Here is a 15,053-nt window from a genome sequence, read left to right as displayed (position 1 = left end):
TGCAGAAATTCTTTGGTTATGCAAACCGATTGTTGCAGAAGCTGTCCAGGTGGCTGCCCTCCGATGATTTTGGAGGTGAAGATGCTGGATGTGGAGGTCCTGGACTGGTGTGGTTACACATGGTCTGCAGTTGTGAGGCTGGTTGGATGTACTGACAAATTCTCTGAAACGCCTTTTGAGATGGCTTAGGGTAGAGAAATGAACATTTAATTTACGGGCAACAGCTCTGGTGGACATTCCTGCAGTCATCATGCCAATTGCATGCTCCCTCAAAACTTACGACATCTGTGGCATTGTGCTGTGTGATACAACTGCAAATTTTAGAGTGCCCTTTTATTGTGGCCAGCCTAAGGCTATTTGGTGCCCCATAATGTTTTATTATTAAAAGAAAAACAATATGGATGCTGGTGAGCTTGGCCTGGACATTACGTAATGCTGTTTCAACACAGGTCAAAGGAACTTTGTATTTGGTAACCTTAAGAAGTAAACAGGAGGAATACTTATCTACAGTTTAATTTGTGAGCTAAATGTGTACAAGGGTAATGAGAACAATGGTTTATTACTCAATGGGACTTTACAATCCGAGATATTTAAACTCACTGAGCTTCAAACCTATTTGGATTTTGCTTCCCAAGCACTACCAAGCCAGTAACCAACCTCATGCTGAATAGTTGCATTAACAACGAAACAGCTGTCCATGAGTGGTTCACTGGTTTTGCATCTTTTCCTAAATTGTGTTCCAAGCAGTTGTGTACTGCAAACACAGATTAAAAGGAATCCATGTTTAGAATGGAATGAGGCAAAAATATGATTCTTTGCTAAACTAATTTACATATGCCCGCCCAGAATCCTTTGCGGTTGTAACATCACTGCAGATTTGGGATTTCTGTGGGAAAAGCAAGTCTTATGACTTGACTGGTGTGCAGATTTTTGTTTAACATTGTATTAACTATCCACAAGCTTCAAAGGGGTATACGAACTATGCAATTGTTGGGCATAAACATAACAGGCAATCCAGAGTGTTTGTCAGCCATACGAACCCAAAGTTTGAGGTCGCTTCCATATTTTCAGGATTAGAACTTAAATGAATCTATTGGAATCATGCATGATATACAAATGTAAACTAAATGTGTGATTGCTACATTAATGTCTAAAACTGCATCCTTGACTGACTTAGGGGGTAAAAGGTAATATAGATATACTAATATAATTAGATTCTGTTTTTCTTTGTAAAGGTGAATGTATCAGAAAAGGAAAAAGGAAAAAACAAAAACAAAAGAAAAAACAAAAACAAAAAAATACAAATTTACAATATAAAGTACAAAAAACATAAAAAATACTTCAAGAGAGGGAACAAACCCCCTCTTGGTAATCCAGTGGGGAAACGTATATATATATAGATACATACATATATAAGAAGCCCCCTGAACAAGACCTGCCTATAATTGCAGGAACAGAGACCCTAGCGAGAGGAGGAAGGCCTCCAAACTCTTCAGAGACCAGACGGCATTCTGAGTTTCTAGCCCAAAATCGATCTATGTCAATCCACAATACTGTCAACTTTGACTAGAATGCATGACCACCCTAACCCCTAAAGCCATAACCCAATATATTACTAATCTGACACTACTTGTTGTATTTTACAGCTATCCATTATAATAAAACTAATTTCCCTCTCCTCTCCCTTCCCTCAGTCATTGTAATTCCAAGATATAATATGGAATATGAAACGTATATCGTGAAAGAAGCAAGATAAGGAGACCTGTATATTTATATCTACCTGAACCAGACCTGCCTATAGATGTAGAAGAAAATAAAAATAAAAAATAAACACACTGACAAGAAAAGGAAATTCTCCAGACCTCATCAAAACCCAAACAGTATTCCAAATATCCACCCTTTATTTAACACTATAACCTTCAATGGATCAGTTAGTTTTGTCTGGGATAATGGATCGCGTTGGTTAAAAAAAAAAGAAAAAAAAAATATTCCAATAGTTACTATTCTAATTCTGTTCAGCATATTTCTCCAACTCTTAAGTATGATAATACGAGTCCTTCCTCTCCTTTCCCCTCCCTTAGTCATTCTGTCTACCTATTTCCTTGATATATATATATATACACATAGTCCGACTACCCCTATCTATTGTGATCTAGATCAGCTTTACCTCTTATATATTGTCTTACTATTACCAAATCTCTTCACTCCTTTACCCCTTTAAAGCCCACATAATAACCACAGTTATATCATAAGTGAATAGACCCATACTATGAAATTGTACTATTACTCGTGTAAAGATAATTTACTTCCATTCTTATTACTGCTAAATAATATCTAATCGTAACTATTGTGACCAAAGCTTATGTTGCTACAAGGTACAAAATGTAGAGTCTCTAGAAAGTTCCTTAATGTCAAACTTCCTATTTGAGGAAGTGTACTAATAATATCTTGCTATACCTATTGTGTTCCAAACAGTGTTAATACAAAATATGTGAAGAGAAAAAAAATTATATTAGTGCTTTATACCATTCTTATATATCTCCAATATGCCACCTTCAATTATCCGTCAGAGATATAACATATAGAGTTACCAGTCTCCTATGTAGTTAATTATATCAAAGCGGAGGAGAGTGAGGAAGTGAAGGCATCTTAACAGAAAATATTGTGTAATGACTATATATTATAGCATAATTCTATGACTCCCAACATTATCGCAGGTTATCATTACCTTAGACCTTAACTTATGTCATACCCCTTATATGAATACAGTGTAGATTTTTAAATTGCAAATGTTACCAAATGCCCTTATCTATAAATGAACAACCATAACTTTGGACATAACTCTGCCCATGGAGCTTGGGCATTCACTAATCTAATCTGTCATTGATTATTACAAAAGGACAAAGAAAAAAAAAAATAAATAAATAAATAAATAAAAAAAATAATAAAATAAAATAAAAAAAAGATTTATAGTGGTAGTAGTTAGTCATTGTCTTATTCCAAAAAAGGTGATCATTAACTTGAACAACTTAGTAAATAGTCAGTGTCTTGTTCCAGGTAGGTGGTCGTTAATTTAATCAACTCAGGGAGATAGCTACTGTAATTTCCAAAGTTGGATTTTTTTCTTGGGCCGCCGAGGCTTCTTTAAGAAGAAATTGTTGATTTTGAAAGGAAACCAGTAATGCTGTAGGGAAACTCCATCTATATTTAATTCCATGTTTCCTCAGAATGCTGGTCTGAACGGCAAATTTTTTCCTTGCCAACCGAGTCGTCAAAGATATATCTGAATATAACTTAATATCTTTAAATTGGGGGTCTGTTATAGCATTTTTTTTGTGCCGACTGCATGATTAAGTTTTTAATATAGTTGTTAGAGAAACAGACAATTATGTCTCTAGGTATGTCAGCCGACACGTTCTTTGGTCTGTATAGTCTATGGTATCGCTCGAATGGGAATTCTCCAAGTGACAATTCAGGCATTAGGTTTTGAAAGAAAGATTTTAAGAATTTGTCTAGTTGATCATAATTAATGGATTTCCTTCCTTTTTCCTTTTCTGAGACTCGATTTGGGGGGTAACCAGGACAATGGGCGTTATGATGGCACTTAATGTGATATCATGGAATGTCCAGGGTTTGAATTCACCACAGAAAAGGGGAGCGGTCTATAAATTTCTAAATGAAAACGATATTGACATTGCTTTTATTCAGGAGACACACTGGATTAATCCCCCAGAGAGACTCTGGAAGTTTAAGAAATTCCCGTTGATATTTTTTTCTAATATGGAGGGAAAAAAAAAAAAAAAAAGAGGCACGGCTATCATAATCTCTAGCAGAACTAATTTTGAAATGATACATCTAACTGGGGATTCAATGGGAAGATACGTAATACTCATTGCAAAAATTAATGGTATTATATATACTTTGGTTAATATTTACGCACCAAATTCGTGCACAGGGGACTTTTTGGATAAACTTATGGAAAAGGTTGATGAACTAGCATGTGGTAACATCATAATTGGGGGAGACTTCAATTGTGTATTGGACCCAGCACGGGATAAAAGCCATAAAAATGTTAGAGATTATAAATCTGTAAATACCTATGTTTCAGATCTTTCTAAATTTCTAGATAGGAACTCTCTATTTGACTGTTGGAGGACTTTGAATCCTAGTGAGAGAGACTATACCTTTTTTTCGAATGTCCATCAGACCTATTCTCGAATTGATATGTTTCTGGTGAAAGCCGGGTTTCTAAGTTCTATTATTAAATCCAATATTGGATCCATAGTTGTATCAGATCATGCACCAGTATTCATTAAGGTTAAGCTAAAAGGTGGTCTTAGAACAAGGACAAGGTGGAGACTTAACGAAAGCCTCTTGAAATCAGAGTGCAACATTGACCTTTTGTCATCCGAAATTGAAAACTTTTTGATTACCAACGATAATGGGGAAGTTTCTACGGCTATGGTATGGTGTACCCTTAAAAGCTATATAAGGGGACTATTGATTAAACTTGGCTCTGAATCTAAAAGGAAGAAGGCAGAATCTCTGCAAGAGTTAAGAATAAAATTGGCAAATCAGGAACGTTTAAATAAAGATATGATGAATAAAGACTTAATCAAAGAAATAGCTAAATTAAGGGAAACTATTAAAGAGAGAATTTACGATATGGTCAATAAAAATATACTATTCCTTAAACAAAGATGGTACCATAACAATAACAAAATAAACAAAGACCTTTCTAATAAAATTAAAAATAACCTCAAAGATAAATCTATAAAAAAAATTGTCTTAGGTGATAAACATTTAGTGTCACCAAAGGATATTGTAAATGCATTTGCGGAATTTTACAAATCCTTATATAACCTGGAGGAGGTAGGGAAGAGTAGAGAGGAAATGGATACATTTCTGAGTAGTCTTAGATTACCAAAAATTAACCATAGGAAGTTGGAAATGCTGAATGCCCCATTTTCACTATCAGAAATAACCGAAGCAATAGGTAAGTTAAAATTGAACAAGGCCCCAGGCCCAGATGGCTTTTCAACAATGTTTTATAAAACCTTTTCTAGACTCATTTCCCCTATCCTTTTAGAGATGTTCACGAAGGTGTCCGCGGATACCCCCTTCCCAAATGAGATGTTATTGGCTTCAATTATTCCCATACCCAAAGTAGGGAAAGACCCAATACTTATTACTAACTATAGACCTATATCTCTTATTAATTTGGATATAAAGTTATTCTCTCAAATCTTGTCCAATCGATTTAAAGAGGTAATTGGAGAACTGATTGATGTTGATCAGTCTGGATTTGTGCGAGGGAGAGGTACTACAGATAATACACGTAGAATATTTAATTTAATACATAGAATAAATGAGCATAAATGGGGATCTGTCATTATGGCCCTCGATGCTGAGAAGGCCTTTGACAGAGTCAATTGGAGATTCCTCGACTCTGTCATGGGCCAATTCGGCTTAGAGGGTCAGTTTAGACAAAAAACTATGTTGTTATATAGGAGCTCTACAGCTAAAATAATTAATTCTTTCGTTGAGTCGGACCATTTTGAGGTAAAAAATGGTACTAGACAGGGTTGCCCTTTGGCTCCCCTGCTATATATTCTTACAATTGAACCCTTGGCCACCTTGATCAGACAGGATAATAATATAAGGGGGGTTAAGTCTCTTAATGGGGAAACCAAGGTTTCCCTTTTTGCAGATGATGTACTCCTTACCTTGACGGATCCGATGGTCTCAATTCCATCGGTATTGGATGTTATATCCATCTATAGTAGTTTCTCAAACTATAAGGTCAATATGAAAAAAACTCAAATCTTAGCCTCTTTTTTATCTGAGGCTCAGAAAGATCATCTGACTGCACATTTCCAAATCCTATGGGCAAAAGACACTATTGGTTATTTGGGGATTAAAATATCTTTTGATATAGAGAGGACGATACAAACAAATTACGATAAATTACTAAAAGATTTGCAACAATTGGTAGACAAATGGAGGAAGATTGAGTCCTCATGGATAGGAAGATTAAATATGATCAAGGCATTCCTGATACCTAAACTTGTTTATTATCTTAGGGCAATTCCTTATAGACTGGGGAAAGGTATCCTTAATCGTTTCCAAATCATGATTTCCAAATGTATTTGGGCAAATAAACCACCTAGGATAGCTTTTGACACTCTTCGAAGGAGCTATCAGAAGGGAGGAATAGCATTTCCAGATGTAGATAAAATCCATGAAGCATGTATGGCGACTCATCTTTTACAGTGGCTAGACATGGAACAGGGATATAAATCGTGGCTTACTTTAGAACAGGAGGATAGCCCTAGATATAAACTGTTCGTTCTCTTTTGGATGGGTATGTTGAATTTGGGTGATCTGGATACCAAGTATCTTTCGAATCGTATATTGGTAGATATGATCAATACCTCCAAAATCCTAAATAAAAAATTGAAGCTAGAAGATAAATTATTATATAGGGTTCCATTAGTGGTCCTACAATATACAATGGATAATATAAATGTCCAATCTTGGACACACCTAGGTATAGTGAAGATCTCGGATTTGTGGGATGGACTTAAACCCATCCCATTTACACAATTGCAAGAAAAGTATAATCTTCCCTCTAGAGATCTCTTTCAATATCTAAGGATTAAGAATTTTCTATTATCTAGGACCATACTTAAGGACCACAATGTTAATCCCCTTATTGTATTATATAAAAAGAAGGGAGGGATCTCTAGATTTACTAAATTGCTAGAATCAATGGAACAAGATTCTCATGCTACCTCTTTTGTTAAATGGGAACAAGATATTGGGGAATCCTTTCCACTTTTGGAATGGACCAATGCTACACTCCTAGTTAAGCGTTGTATACATAGCGTCTCTCTCTATGAAACACACTTAAAGATAATATATAGGTGGTACATGGTACCGGCTAGATTATATAAAATATCATCTGTATATTCTAGGAACTGTTGGAGATGTGGAAACGAGGAGGGTACTATATATCACATATGGTGGGAGTGTCGGGGTCTTAATAATATAAAAATTCAAATGCTTGGCTTTATTAATTCTATTTTTAGGGAGATAAAAGAAATTAGCCCTCAACTCTTTCTCTTTAATATTGGTTTCCCTTCGCAAGATAAATATCAAAAATATCTTTTGACCCATATATTTTTTGCCATTAAAATATGTATAGCTAGGGCCTGGAAATCCTCTATCCCATTAATATGGCATAATATTATGGAGCAAATAGATTATCAGTACAGGATGGAATCAAACCCCTTTTTTGGTACTAGAGATGTGGCCAAACTATGGTCACCCTGGACAAATAAACAGAATATATGATAACGGATTGTGCTTCCCCCATATCGAGTCTCAGAGAATGTAATATATTTGTAGTCTAAATTATTTTTATTTTTTTATTTTTTTATGTTTATCAATATAACAGCTATACCATGGAAATTCTTGGTGCGGATTCCATCAGATAGCGGTTGGCAGTGGACAAATGTAGCGCGATTGCAATATACATATGTGTATGATGGTTTTCAATGGAACACTGCACTTTCTTTGTGGAAACCTTCGGTGTTTAATTCTACATAGTGTCTATATTGCAATATATTGCCAGCATATGTATGCCTTCAATAGTCATGGTGTGTTTTCTTTTTTTGGTTATAAATTTTTTTTATTTTTTTTTTGCTTGTTTAATTTGTCGTGTTTTAACATATATCGTTGTGTCTGGCTGTTTCAATGTGCTGGAGGATTGCCTTTGGGGTACCTCACATGCAATTGTTAAAACTTTTATATAATAAAAAGAAAAGAAATTAAAAAAAAAAAGGTGAATGTATCAATCAGTTATTCATACAGGTTAGATGGATACAGGATATAGACATATTGCATGATGATTAATATAACCAACCCTGTTTCATTTAAAGAATATATATAACCAAAGACAGATATTTAACATAATTTGAAATATCCCCAGTATAGGTGAATTCAATTAATTTATTTAACCAGGTCATCAATGATCTAATTCAGGTCTTCATGCCTAGGGAAATAGTGCCATCTATTGATGAAAGTCCCTAAGGGCCACATTAATAATTAAATATTAAGATACACCCATAACCAATCAAAAGACAGATTTAAGTCCCAGGTACCGCCCATTTACAAACAAGGGGCAGGAACTGATAAAGGGGAAATAATGGTTAAAGAGGGATAAAAATAAGAGAAGAAAGAAATTCAATATCTTCAGATCATCTTAAAAAAGATCCAAGGAGATTGACTGACTAAGGGCAATAGACTGAGTTACAGACCAGAGCACCCAGAGAGGAGAATCCCATATTGAATCCCTTCATCCTAGACTCTTGGTAATGTATAAAGGTTTCTCTTTACTTTATATTAAATAAACTGGACTATTGAATGCCCTATGTGTCTATATTGTGAACTGATCCCTATTCATAGACCAGTTATATCTCATTCTACCTGCAGCCTGAGTCAGATATAACGTCGGAACATTCTTGATTCCTTATTTAGATGTATATCAGTTCAATATATATATATATATATATATATATACTAAGGCTATCAGAAACCTTATATAAACATACTGTAGTTAAACTGATGGTATATACTTGGCAGGGTTGGTTGATATTTAACTAATTAATGAAATGACAATTGTATCATTAATGCAAGGGATGTCATATGGTTAATTCTGTATACTGGTTCTGCTGTGAAGTTTTTAATAGCATTTATTGTCCTTTGCTGATAAGATTATAGATGAGACAAAGTGTAATGTTGACTCTTAGGCTTGTCAAGTAAACTAATTGACTTGTTGATATAAACTCATATATAATATAGCAAATTGATTATAGTTGTATTGTTTTGTTGCTTTGCATTTTATAGTGTGTATTATTAAACTTATATATATTTTAAGCAAAGTATGTTTATTGGCCATCTGACGTTCATAAGTGTTTATATCACTGCTAAAAACAAAGAACTACAGGGTCCCTGAAGGCTCTATGTGTGTGTGAATATCATAAGATATTATTCAATCTATATTCCATACATATAAAACCTTAGATTACCCAACATTTGCACTAACCATGCTGTCTAATCTGTATCTTGATATGCCACACCTGTGAGGTGGATGGACTATCTTTGCAAAGGAGAAGTGCTCACTAACATAGATTTAGACAGATTTGTTAACAATATTTGAGAGAAATAGGTCTTTTGTGTACATAGAAAAAGTATTAGATCTTTCAGTTCAGCTCATGAAAAATGGGAGCAAAAACAAATGTTGCATTTATAATTTTGTTCAGTGTGTGTGTGTGTATATATATATATATATATATATATATAAAACTTTCCACGTGTCCCGCACTCTCTGCTCCCGGTCTTGTTAATGCCTCGGTGCAAACTCCGACCATAAGTATATATAGGTTCTTGTTGAAGTGCACTCACAGGACTCAATAATAATTATTGAGTCCTGTGAGTGCACTTCAACAAGAATATATATATATATATATATATATATATAACCTGTATATATATATATATATATATATATATATATATATATATATATATATATATATATATATATTATAACAAACCACCTATTTTACAGGTAGGATTTTGTCACAGATCTTATGGTAACCACAGCCTTCTAGGGTATACAAAGTCCAGGACACATCCAGTTGAGTTTTCCTTTTTTATTTGATGAAAACAAAACATGTGCTTTAAAAAACAAAAAAAAAACTAAATTAAATTCCTTGCTCTTACTTGAGCCCCGAATGTCCGAAGTGCCGACGTGCCGTATTTCCGAAGTGCCAAAGTGCCAAATTTTGGAATGCCGAACCGAAACCGAATTGCTGAATTGCCGAATTTCAGAATTCCGAACCGAATTGCCGAAGTGCTCAAAGTGCTTCGGATTTCTGAAAAGTGGCAAAACAGGAGAGGGTTGGGGCAGGGTTAGGGTTAGGTTTAGGGGTAGAGTTAGGGTAGGATTAGTGGTTTGGGTAGGGGTAGGGTTAGGGGTTGGGGTAGGGTTAGGTTCAGTGGTTGGAGTAAGGTTAGGGGTAGTAGTAGGGTAACACTAACCCTATTCATAACCCTACCCCTAACCCTACCCTTAACCCTAACCGTACTCCTAATCCTACCCTAACCCCTACCCCTACCCCTACCCCTACCCCTAACCTACCCCTAACCCTACTCCTAAACCAAACTTAACCCTACCTCTAACCCTACTCCTAAACTAACCCTAACTCTACCCCTAACCTAACCGTAACCCTATCCCCTAACCCAACCCTAACCCTACCTTATCCTTACCCCTAACCCTATCTCTAACCCTACCTCTAACCCTAACCCTAAACTTAACCCTACCCCTAAGCCTACCCCTAACCCTAACCTTACCCTAACCCTACACTTAACCGATGTCCCGAAGTGTCAACGTGCTGAACTGAACCAAATATTTTTCCCATGCATATCCCTAATGGTTATGGTATTTTGACCAGGTGATGACTATCTTCCTTTGCATTTAAGAGTAAAACAGTAAACCAGTGTGCATTTTTCTTAATTTGTTTTACTGATTCCTCAGGAATTGTGTGTTATTGACTCCTTCTATAATATACTTGTGATGCCACAGATTTTCTGTCTAAGTATAGAAAAGTAATCTGAAGCAATAATCAGTCATAGATCACAAAGTAGATTTTCATATTACGTTTTGTTCTCACAATCTGGAAAAGAGAAAGTTGCAAGTAGGTGGTCTGAAAACATCTCTCCAGAGAAAGTAAAGTAATCTGCATCTTCACTTTTGAGCTTCATCTTATACTATAAGAAAATAATAGATAGCAATTCATATAGAAAAAGCAGAACATTGCATAGAATATACCAAAACATGCCATTTTAACCCCTTAACGCCGTTATGGCGTACCATGCCGTCACGCATTAAATGGGCTTTAAAGCCGTTGCGACGGCATGGTACGCCGTAACGGCTTAAGCCCCCAAGAAGAGAGGTGTACTTACCTCCGCCGCGATCCTCTTCTGGGGGGCTGCCTGAGAGCCCAGGCAGTCCCCTTCCGGCAAATGAGGCCCCCGGGGGTCATGTGATCGCTCTCAAAGAGCGATCACATGGCCTCCTATAGCTGGCTGTGGATCTGCCAGCAGGGGGACTGTCTGAAATATCGGACAGTCCCCCTGCTGGTAGGAGGTGTAAAAAAAATAAATTAGACATGTGTAAAAATAAAATAAATATATTTATATATATATATATATATATATATATATAATATGTATATATATTATATATATATATAATATATATACATATTATATATATGTAACGTCATACAAAGTGTATTTTAATATTAATATAAGTACATATATTAATATTAAAATACACTTAGAATGATGTTACATATATATATATTATATATGTATATATATTATATATATAATAGATGTACATATATATATTATATATAAATACGTATAATTAAAATAATAAATAAAATAATAAAATAAATAAATAAAATATTGAAACAAAATTTAATATAAATTATATATGCATATGTAATTTCATTCTAACTGTATTTTGTTATTAATATATATATATATATATCGGTAACAAAATACACTTAGAATGACATTCTATATATATCTATCTATATATAAAATACAAAAAAACGCATATATATATATAGATAAATACATATAATTACATAAAAGATTACATTAGTATACGCGTAGAATTTAAATACCTATAAATGCATATATATTAAAATTCTACGTGTATATTTAAATAATCTTTTAACGTAATTATGTGATTTGATTAATTTAAATTTGATTGACATGCCTGACAACACAGGGAGAAAGTGCAGAGAATTTAATTCGCAAGCACTATATTTGACCCTGTAACTCTCCAAGACACCATAAAACCTGTACATAGGGGGTACTGTTTTACTCGGGAGACTTCGCTGAACTCAAATATTAGTGTTTCAAACTGGTAAATTGTATTACAACGATGATATTTTAAGTAAAAGTGACGTTTTTCGCATTTTTTACAAGCGAACGGCACTTTTATGGTCTATATTATTGTTGTAATATGTTTTACTGTTTTAAAACACTAATATTTGTGTTTAGTGAAGTCTCCTGAGAATAACAGTACCCCCCATGTACAGGTTTTATGGTGTTTTGGAAAGCTAGAGAGTCACATATAAGACTTGCATTTCATTTTTTTCACATTGAAATTTGCCAGATTGGTTATGTTGCCTTTGAGAGCGTATGGTAGCCCAGGAATGAGAATTACCCCCATGATGGCATACCATTTGCAAAAGTAGACAACCCGAGGTATTGCAAGTGGGGTATGTCCAGTCTTTTTTTAGTAGCCACTTAGTCACAAACACTGGCCAAATATTAGTTTTTTGCTTTTTTCACACAAAAACAAATATGAACGCTAACTTTGGCCAGTGTTTGTGACTAAGTGGCTACTAAAAAAGACTAAACATACCCCACTTTCAATACCTTGGCTTGTCTACTTTTTCAAATGCTATGCCATTATGGGGGTAATGCTCATTCCTGGCTACCACACCGTCTCAAAGGTAACATTACTAATCTGGAAAATTTCTATTTGAAAATGGAATGTTCTATATTTGACCCTGTAACTTTCCAAAACAACATAAAACCTGTTAATGGGGGGTACTGTTGTACTCGTGAGACATTGCTGATTACAAATCTGTGCTTTTTTTTGCAGTAAAACCTAACAGTGTTATGACATTCACAGTTAAAATGTCAGACGGAAATGCACATTTTAAAAAAAATCAAATTTTCTCACATTTTTTTACTTTAATTCATAATAAATTATGTTCCATATATGAATAGTTAATGCCAGATTAAAGCCCTGTTTCTCCTGAACAAAATGATATATAATAAGTGTGGGTGCATATAATTTGAAAGAGGGGAACTACGGGTAAACAGACATATAGCGCAAATTCCAGTTTTTGTTTACGTTTTGTTTTGATCAGAACGTGCACTATTGACTCCGTCCTGAAGGGGTTAATAGCAATGTCAGTGGACTACCTTAATTACTCTGTAACTCATAAAAATACAGTTTGCAAAGTCAGCAAATTCAAGGTTTTCAATTCTGCTCTTCATGAAATGTGAAAATCCATATTACATTCCAGACAATTTATTGTTTAGTGAATAATAAAATAACAAAGATATCATAGCTGTGGTATATATATATATATATATATATATATATATATATATAAATAAAACAAACGTTTGCCAGCACTCCTCGATTTCCAACATCAAAATACTTTTTTGTCAAATCGACGTTTCAGTCCCTAATCCGGGACATTCATCAGGACATACAAAGTAGCACCTTACATGCAACAGGCTTATATACAGACTAAAAACATAAGATATTGATTACTCCCCACTTGCAGCTGTTCTGCCCATAGGATGGCCGACTAGCTTCAGAAATACTTAACGAGTTCACTAGGAACTGCCTTGTGCAGAGAGAGGGTGGGGTCGCCCATCTGGATTTCTCTTCCAGCTTCTAAACTTTTGTTTCCTATATCACAGTGTGGCTGAGCACCCGGTATCATTGGCTGGAGGTAGGAGTGCAAAAGTTCTTATATATTTTCCTTTATCCTTTATTTAGGAAGGTCCCTGTGCGGACCGAAACGTCGATTTGATAAAATAAAGAATATTTTTGTATTGGAAGACTGTGAGTGCAGTTCCAGCTTTATTTATGTGTATAACTATCCCCTGAAGACTGGCACTCGGCAAGTAAAAGCTTTTTTGGCTAATATATATTATTTAGCTTGAGTGCAAGGACTTTTGATTTTATTTTTTATTTATATATATATATTAAACCAGGGGGCTGCACTTACCTTAACATGCATAAAAGGGGTGCTGCTGAGGGCCAAATAATAAAATACACAAGATCCAGCGCACTTATCCACTAAACAGCAACTTCAATGTTGACAGATTTTATTAGGTTTTTTTAAAGAAAAAAAGTCCTATTCACTTGGATGTTTTATCAAGGCGATTACAGTTAGAGCAGGCTTCATCTGCTCTCTGTTTGTGAGTGATTTAATTCATATAATTTTACTTTCTCTTGTATTTTAACTATATTACACTATATATTTTTTATTTTCTTTTTATGTAGATTGAATATCGCATACCATTAAGGAATGTTTTAATTAAGTGTTTTACTCTATCCATGACATGGTGGTTCTTGCACAAAAAAAAAATGCACTTCATACAAATCGCACTTTGTAAAATGCTTTTAGCACAGAGTGAAGTGCACATTCAGTATAAATTAAGCACATAGATTTTTGCACTTTAACCCCTTAAGGACACATGACATGTGTGACATGTCATGATTCCCTTTTATTCCAGAAGTTTGGTCCTTAAGGGGTTAAAGGAACATTATAGTCACCAGAACAACTACAGCTTATTGAATTTGTTCTGGTTAGTAGAATCCTTACCTTCAGGCTTTTTGCTGTAAACACTGCTTGTTTCTGAGAAAATGCAGTGTTTACATTACAGCCTAATGATAACTTCACTGGCCACTCCTAAGATATCTGTTAGAGATCCTTCTGGGTCATTGCTGCCTCAAATGCATTCCAACATTCAGTGTCTCCTCCCTCTGCATGCAGACACTAAACTTTCCTCATAGAGATTCATTAATTAAATTCATCTCTATGAAACAATGCTGATGGGCAAGGGCTGTGTTTGAATTGTTCTGGCTCTGCCCCTGATCTACTTCTTTGTCAGTCTCAGCCAATCCTATGGGGAAGCATTGTGATTGGATCAGCCTACCACTTCTGATGATGTCAGCAGGCAGTGGGCAGGTCTAAAGGAAACCGGGACAAAATAAGCAGCTGCAGACTTGAATACAAGTAAGATTTTACTATATTTAGGGAGGCATAAGGGGACCAGGGTGGCTAGATGGTGGCTTTAACCCTATAGGGTCAGAAATACATGTTTGTGTTCCTGACCATATAGTGATCCTTTAAATATTATACTCACCTAAT

This window comes from Pelobates fuscus, chromosome 10, assembly GCF_036172605.1.
Source record: "Pelobates fuscus isolate aPelFus1 chromosome 10, aPelFus1.pri, whole genome shotgun sequence".
Lineage (NCBI taxonomy): Eukaryota > Metazoa > Chordata > Amphibia > Anura > Pelobatidae > Pelobates > Pelobates fuscus.
This window is presented reverse-complemented; position numbering follows the sequence as displayed.